This window comes from Dendrobium catenatum, unplaced genomic scaffold (assembly GCF_001605985.2).
Source record: "Dendrobium catenatum unplaced genomic scaffold, ASM160598v2 fragScaff_scaffold_1608, whole genome shotgun sequence".
Taxonomy (NCBI): domain Eukaryota; kingdom Viridiplantae; phylum Streptophyta; class Magnoliopsida; order Asparagales; family Orchidaceae; genus Dendrobium; species Dendrobium catenatum.
Window position 1 is genome coordinate 2,445,808 of NW_021320070.1, and position 9,378 is coordinate 2,455,185.

A 9,378-nucleotide genomic window follows, 5' to 3' on the forward strand; every position below is an offset into this window, starting at 1 on the left:
TCACCAAGAATATGGAACAAGCTACTTTGAAACATTCAACCCGGTAGCCAAATTCCCTACCATCCGAGCCCTTCTAACTATCACCCTCATCAAATAGTGGCCCATACATCAACTTGATGTAGCCAATTCTTTCCTTCATGAAAATTTAGATGAAGCCATCCATATGACCCAACCAAAAGGATTTGAAGACACTATTCATCCTAATCATGTCTGCCTCTTTCGCAAAGCCATCCACAGTCTCAAGAAAGCACCGCGTCAATGGTTTACTACATTTTCTGATTATCTCAAATCTTTTGGGTTTAATCATGGTAAATCCTACTCCTCACTACTTAACTTTAGTAAAAAAAATAATAGCCAACTCTATCTCCTTATATATGCATATGATATTCTCCTTATATGCAATGACCTACCCATGATCTCTCATCTTATCCATCAACTCAATCAATATTTTGCTATGAAACACTTTAGAACAGCCAACAATTTTCTGGGCATTCAAATTACCAACCTACAACAACCCAATTTCATGTCTCAGACCACCTACGCCACCTCCATTCTCAAAAGTGTTGGCTTGCAAATGTGCAAACCCCTATCTAATCCTGCATGTACTAAACTACAAGCAAACAATCCCACTGATCCAATGCTATATGATCCTCACATCTATAAGCAAATTACTAGATCCCTACAATACATAACCATTACAAGACCGAACATAGCTTATATCGTCAACATGTTTTTCCAATACATGCATAATCCATCACCCCAACATGCATATTTACTCAAACGCTTGCTGAGATACATTAAAGGCACCGTACATTATGGGATTCCCATTTCTAAGGGATCGCTTGTCCTTATATTCTTCTTGGATACTGACTGGGCTAGCGACAAGCAAACTTGTCTGCTCCACATTTGGCTATTGCACATTTCTAGGTAATACTCTTCTCTTTTGGATTGTCAAGAAATAACATGCAGTTGCTAGATCATCAACTGAAGCTGAATAAATAGCCTTAGCACCGACAACAACAGATATCATATGGCTTCACAAACTACTGCAAATTTTCTTATATCTCTTCAACATCCTACAAATAACTTTAGTAATAGCCCATGCCAACAATCCAATCTTTCATGACAGGACCAAACATATAGAGATTGATCACCACTTCATTCGGGATCACATTCACTCTCAAACAATTCACATAATTTAATAACAAGTTTTAACTAAACTGTAAATATTAACATTCATTGTTGTGGACCTCCGAAAGAGCACCGCGCGAACGGGCCGATTGGAAGGGACAGATTGGATCGTGCATACGACTAACCATTGAGGATAGAGGCTGTCGCCAACACACCTCGATGGGTAGTAATATACACGACCTAGTCACGGGTTTCCCCCATCCGATACAAGAGCTCGAATGGGGTTTAGTAGATGTGGGGCCAAGTTTCCCACGGGCGCAAGCCCCCGTGGTTAATTACATCTCAGGCCGGAGCCTGAGAAAACTCTCGATTAAGGATCATACATTATCCTCTCCTAAAGTGGGATTGGCACGAGGGTATAGACTAGGAAATCCTACTCAAAGGGAAGAAAGGTCTCAAAGAGGCTGAATCAACATACGCGGCTCATACCAGCATTCGGAGGCTCTAGGGCACTAAACAGAAACTGGAGAAAATAAATCAAGCACTCGATCACATGCGTGAGAGAAAAGATGGAGGTGGCGTCATCCCGTGACGCGGATAAGTAGGATTTATAGTCCCCGAAAGGAAGGAACCTACCTACTATTTAAGGCATACTACGAGACCGAATGTGGTAACCTCGAATCCTAAATCTAGGTTGGGCTTAGTGCTCTACGAAACACTAAGACCCGTGTCCTAGCTAATGCAATGCAAAACCTGGACTTATCCTGGCCTGGATTGGGGGAGCCCGCTAACCACCTAATCGATTCAAAACCATGATGTCAAGTCAATTATGAGAGATCGGTGGGTGGTACAGTTATTTGGAAGTAGGACCGACATCTAGAGAATTTCCTAAGTGGTCCTAGACCTATGTGGGTCAGATGCTCCTAACTAATGCAATTAAATTTTAATTAGTTGATTACTAATGCAATGCATGCTAGTTGAAATGTCAGCTCATGAATGATATAGAACTTTAAAAACATGCTTATAGAAAATAATTTTTTGAAAAGACTGGGTCTCCCTAGGTCCAAATGGAAGAAGACTCTCCCCTTTAGGGATGCCTTCTTCTTTTGGAATCCGAGCTGGATAAGAATATCCCGACTCAAAAGTTGTTTTCACAACTCTTAACAATTATTACAAATGAATTACATTAATTGAAAGCAGTAAATCTAAGAATCCCTGCAAGGTTATCCTAATAAAAATCATCCCAAGCAGTTTATATGAAAATGAAAATGCTAACACCATTGACCCTGTGCCAAGCCATGCTCTTAATTATGAGGGCTAAGCAGCTCCATCTGTGCAGTTATAATTATTAATTTAGCTCTCATTTTATCTAGGGGGCTGAGCAAGCACCTACATAAGATAATATTAGAAAATATAATGATGCCCCCCTTTTATCAGCTTGAGCATGGCCACCTGCACGGAAGAACAGTATATATATAGCGCTCCTAACCTATGGGTAAGTCTAACGCTCACATCCAGAGTGCAGAAAAAGTAAGCAAACACACCAATCATTTTTCAAACAGCATGCAGTAAAAACCACGGAAAGCTCCGGCACACAGCAGAAAAATAAAACTCAGCGGCCTAACCTAGATCTAAAAGCGGTGCCCTAGCAAACAATTCTATGTGTGTGTAAGGCTAGTGTGGTTTGGATAGGTCCTAAGCAGGATAATTAGTTAAAATTGTCTAAAGTTCAGGTCTGTTGTAGGCCAGAAAAGGAAATTTTGTTGAAATTCAAATATTAGTGAATTAGGGTGCATTTTAATTATTTTAGTTTGTTGATCAGTTTTAAGAGCTTAGGATGCTGACATTTAAAGTTCAAATGATATTAGTCAATTTTAGAAAGTTCTAGGTCCTCCTAGGAACTAAGCTAAGGGTCTAAAAAGTCACTATGGGAAAAAGGCTAAGTCTGGGATTCCTACCACCTTAGGAAAATACTAGATCTTAATACGAGTAGTTAGACAGGTGGTAGGCTAAAATCGGAGTTTTCTAGGCAAAGTTATGAATTTTCTAAAGATTGGGTATTAAAGGGAATTTTCTAAATTTCCTACTAAATAGCCTTTTTTATTGTTTTGCTCCAAATCAGCTCCGAACTGATTGGAATCACTCCCAAAGGTCAGGAACGACCATAGAAAGTGTTTCCAATTGTTTGGAGGAGATTTGGGATTTTTAATAATTTTTAATGTATTATTAGGGGCAAAATGGTAATTTCCTCCTATGGTCAAATTAGGGATTAACCTGAAGTCAAACTAGGGAGCCCTATTTATCTAAGGTCAAGGATTAGATTCTGGTCAGTTCAAGGTATTATGGGTAATTTTCTGACTTAAGATGTATTTATTGTAATTTTCGGAAGGTCTCGGGGCCTTATTTAATCGGTTAATTAGGGTTAGTTGACTAAGGGGTCTAACTAGCCCTAAAAATTCCTAGAAAATTCAGTGATGTTTTAAATGTCACTAAGTTTAAATGTTGAAGTTTTCATGTCGTTCTGGGATCTATCCTAGCTCCTAGAAAACTTCTAAGTTCGCTAGACAAGTCCTTAATTATTGTCCTTAGGGTGTCACTATGTTGTGGGATTTTGAAGTGATGTTTTGTCTAACCCTCAAGGTAATAAATGCAAGGGAGTACAAAAATAAAATAAACACACCATGTCCTTAGATCTAGGAGAGCCTAAGCTAAGTGCTCGTGGTGCGACCTACACATACGATCTACGAAAAATAAAAGGACAGACACCTAATGAAGGGATTAGTGAATGATTGGAACTCAATCACCCACTAATCCTCTCCCCCATGATAGTTGTTCACATATAGAAGCCAAGTTTAAAATTTCATGAAATAGCGGGTCTCCCAAAATTAGGATTTATGTATAAGTAGTTTTAAAATAGTTTCAAAATACTGATAAATATAAATATATATTTTGAAAAATAAAATAATTTAAAATTAACTCAATTCATAATACATAGATATAAGGAGACCCACTGATCACTCAATCGATGCCTCAAAACAATTTGAAAATAGTTTGTATTTCGAAAATAATTATTATATTAATGAGTAAATAATGATTAAATAATCAAATAATGCCCCAAAAATAGAAATCTGCCAAAACAGCCAAAATCAGGGGCTGGAAATGGTTTCAAAACATAAAGCTCGCTTCTCTGAAAAGAACGAGGGGTTATACGTAAAAATCCGATTTAAAACGGAAAAGATACGAAATTTACAAGTTCGAATACAATAAAATAATATTTTAAAATAGTGCAGTTTCACTGTTTTTGAAATAACAGGAGATACAGACAAAATTTTCATCTGAAAAGAGTTTTAAAATATGCAGAATTCAGAGTACATCCAAAACAAGTTGTTGTGCATCGACAGCGGACTTAAAGCGACAAAGTTATGTAATTTCAAAGTTTGAATACAATAACTAGTTGTTTTATAAAATAAGCAATTGACTGACTTAAAAAATAACTGTAGACAGGTTAAAAATACTTGAGCCCAACCACCTTTAAAACATGCATAATCCAAATACGATCAAAACAAGGGGTTGTGCGTCAAAATTGGATCGAAAACGAGAAAGATACGATTTTCTGAAGTTTAAACACAATAAATGGATTTTTAAACAATCAAAAATAAATAATATTTAAATATATATATTAAAATATCATAAAAATAATAATTTTTTTTATAGCTCTGAAGACTTAAATTAGTTTAAACATATGCATAGTAATATTTTAACTGTTAATACTATTTTTAATATTTAGAATAATCAAACAATTAAACTAATATTTAATTATTAAAAATAAATATATATATTTTTTATAATAATAATAATAATAATAATAATAATAAAAAGGATAAAACAGTAATTAAAAATAATAATAATAATAATAATAATAGATGGCTCTGATCGAGCCACGTGGCGGGCGGAACCGCGGAACACATCCACGCGGTCAGGCCAGACCGCCGAACGGTTGAATCTCAACCGTTGATCGGACGATCAACGGATGAGATCGGATCCCGCACAGGAGTCGGCGAACCCGAAACCCTAAAGGGTTTTTTGGCTTGTTCTCACTCGTTTCTCAACCAAATTCTACGAAATTTAAAACACAAATTCTAGATATGAACAGAAATCTTGGGGGACTGTTTTTTTGGATTATAAACGGCTTTTAGAAAAGCTATTTTAGTCTGAGTGTTTTGGACTATCCTAAGAGATTTTAAGATATTTTACCGTTGGATCTTCAAATCTTTGACACGGTTGAGCTTGTAGACTGTCCTCGTAAGTTTTCCTTCTTGAATCCTCGATCAAACAAGCTACGGATCGGCTGGATCGAAACTTCGAACGTTCAAGCCTTTGGATCGCCGGAATCTCGCCGCCGGCGAGCTTTGACCGTCGGGATTTGATGGGGGAAGGTCGAGGGAAGACGTGGGGGCTCTCACAGAAAATCTCAAAGCCTCAGGAGGTCTTGAGCAAGAGCAATTGTGAAAAAAAAGGCCTCTCCTAAACCTAATTTCTCCTATTTAAGTCTTTAAGCTCTAGATCAACGGCCTAGATCTAATCTAGATTGAATTAGGAGGGAAATAGGTCGGTTTTGGCCATAGAATTCAATTCAAAACGAAGGGGCATTGATTAGGCATTAAATAGGCTCTTAAATCCACTTAATTGGGTGATTAAGGCCTATTTAGAGCCACGGTTGACCAAGTCCACGTTTGACTTGGTCAAACCAGTCAAGGGGGTCCATGGGGATGAGGGATTGAGCCAAGCCAAGGTCCAAGTGCATCCAAACTTGATTTGGGCTCTAAATGGGCTTTGTGGTCAACCTGGGTTGACTTGGTCAACCGAGTTGACCCAGGGTCCAAGCTCGGGCTCAACAGACTCGACTCGACCCCACGAGCCTATTGGGGATGGTCTTGGGGTCTGACTTGGTCAATTTGACCAAGTCAAACCCTTTGACTAAGGGTAGGGGCAAAGTCGAGGTCAACAATTGTATATGAGTATATGTTTATTCTAGAGTATATATGATGTATATATAGGTAAAAGATTGTTCTAGCTTTACATGTGTAGGTGTGTGATGCATTGGTGCATTTATTAGCTAATGATTGTGATCCTATCCTTGTGGTGGTGGCTATCAGGCTTCTGCTATTACTCCCCCGCAAGCTGACGGACTTGATTGGACAGTTAGCTTGTGTCGAAGTAGCTGAAAGCGTGGATTTGAGAGAGTTTTAATTAGGATATCAACTAACTGATCTTTTGTATTGCCTCTGCCTCGATAGGAGAATCGGACCACTCCAACCTAGTGGATTTCATCCACAAGTCGGGGAGAAGCATGGTTGTGGAGCCGGAGAAGCCGTGGTAGGGTAAGCACGGACACAAACCAGTCAATGGTCTAGAGGAGCCTCTCAAGAAATGATCTGACCCGTCAATTCAACCCAACAACCATCGCTCAACTATTGTAGCACAACTACATTTTCGTTATCACCGTCATACCACTTCGATATCTTGAATATTGCCTCTTAGTTATAGTTTCCCAATCAATGTTGTCAAATAACAATCGCATGATTATTATCTTCTACTAGCTTCATCGCCAACAATGATGATGTAGGCCACTTACTCCAATGCTAATCCTCATTGATTTTGTCTCGCACCATCGCTCATAATCTTGATGACATTTGTCATCAATAAAGTTGATGCATATTTTGTCTATGCATATCATCGCCTATAAAGCTAATACACATCGTTGACACATGTCATTACCTATAAATTTGATGCACGTTGTTGATACCAAGGCTAACACGTGCAGACTTTCGTCGTAGATCATCACTTAGAGCTCGATGCATTATATCACCAATAAAATCAATGTATAATATCGACGCCAACTCTGCTTCCCATCATCAACCCTAAAACTATACTAAACTTCCTAATTTTGGTCTCCTCTTTTTAAAAGATAATTATTAAACACATCATAATTAATATATTGAGAAACAATTCAAATATCTCAAGCTTTTTACAACTTTTATCGTGCATTTCATCTCACACAGTTAATGTCTAACACATTATAAATGTATTCCTCAATTATGAGGAAGAATATCATTTGTACTAACCAAGCGACATATGCTAGTAAAATTATTTTAATGGAGAAAATTCCTATTATTTTTTCTTTCTAAATTTTTCATAGAGCGCAAAAGAAATGAGAACAGTAAAGGAATTGAAAATAAATTTTATTTGGTCGAAAAAAATATGTGAAAATATCCTTTATTAGTTGATGACGAATTGAGATATATATAAGATTTGTGAATTGAAAAAAAAAAAACTATTTAACATTTTCTAGCTAACTAAATTAAATTATCTATTAATTCATTCAAATAATGCATATTATTTTAATATAAAATTATGATTTAAAAGCATATTACGTATATATTTCCTTAAACTCTGACAACATCGCTAGTCCAATCAAGGTTTTTTTTTTTTTTTGAAAAAAAAAAAGGGAAAATGATCAAGGTTTTTTTTTTTTACTTGGGCCTTTGGGCTTTTGTAGATTTGCCAGAACATTAATAGAAAGCCCTATGCCAATTAATATTTATGTTATGGGCTTTTGTAGATTTGCCAGAACATTAATAGAAAGCCCTATGCCAATCGAATTATTATGGAATTAACATTTGAAAATAGGGGATTTACATAAAAACCATTTTATTTCATGCTATTTATATATCTAACACCTAAAACTTTAATATTACATTCCTACCACTCATATAAAATTTTAATATCAAATATATTACTCCTATATTTCATTCTTACCACCCATACCACCCTAAAAACTTTAATATTTCATTTCATGCACCCATTTTAATTCTATTGGTGGTAGGCATATAATATTAAAGTTTTAGGTGTTAGATATGTAAATAGCATGAAATAAAGTGGTACTTATATGTAAACCCCCCTTGAAAATATGGTTGCAAATGAATGAGGCTCTTAATATTTATAATAATTGAAGATGAAACCATCTATCCAAAATTTCATATCAAAATATTTAGAATATGGGATTTTTACATACAAAACACCTAAAATTATTAAAAATACATATTAAACTCCTAAACTTCTATATTTACTAATATACCATCTAAAATTCCTCTTTCCTTCTATTCTACCACTCCATTGAAGCAATGAGATACTTGTATTCACTGTGAAAGGATACCATTGATGGGGAAGTTACGGTCGTTTATAGTGATTTGGTACGGAAGGTTTAAACGAAATGTTAGAATTGATTAAAAGATGAGTTTTAGGTGTTATATTAGTAAATATATAAGTTTAGGTGTTAAATATATATTTTTAATAGTTTTAGATGTTATATATGTAAAAATCCCTTAGAATATTTAGTGAGAAGTGTATCTTTGGTTTCATTTGGGACACATTTCTTATTGCTTTCTTAAACAGTTTTTTTATACAAAATTTTTTAGTTCAATTTTTTTTTTATAAAAAAGTTTTTTTGGAAAGCACTGAGAAAGCTCTCAAACGAAGCCTTAGGCTTCGTTTGGGACGGCTTTTTTATTGCTTTCTAAAACGGAGTTTTAGTACAAAAAATTTTAATTTTGTATTAAAACTCCGTTTTAGAAAGCAATAAAAAAGCCGTCCCAAACGAAGCCTTAATCTATTTAAAAACAATTGGGATTTTCAGCTTTCCAATCTAAAAATGATTTCTTGAGAGAAAGTTTTTTTTTTTTTAATTGTTAGATTGAAGATAATGATCATATTTATATTTGAGTACATTTATATTATTTTAACTCATCATAAAAATAAAATTAAATATTTGATCTCTACACATAATAAATTTTATATGTAAAGTTAATGAGATATTTCAAAAGTCGGTCAAATAATAAGTAATCTTTAATATGATCATAATTTTATAGGTTTGAAAACAAGATAACACATAATGTATAATTTAATAATTATATGAGCTCATAATAGAAATTTTCCAACCGTTCAAGTTCAAGCTCATTTGATAAAAATTGTTTTAAATTAGTTTCTTTTGTGTTGAAAGAGTTTTAAAACTTTTAAAACGAGCCTCGAAATCCACCTAAAAAGATGGAGCTCCAAAACAATGAGAGAGAGAGAAGGGAGGTGATAGAACTCCAAGCATATTTGAAAGTTGATACATCACGCAAAAATAATCTTGATTGGGCACGACCACCGATCTCCTCACTCGCCCGCTGACGGAACTAACTCAGA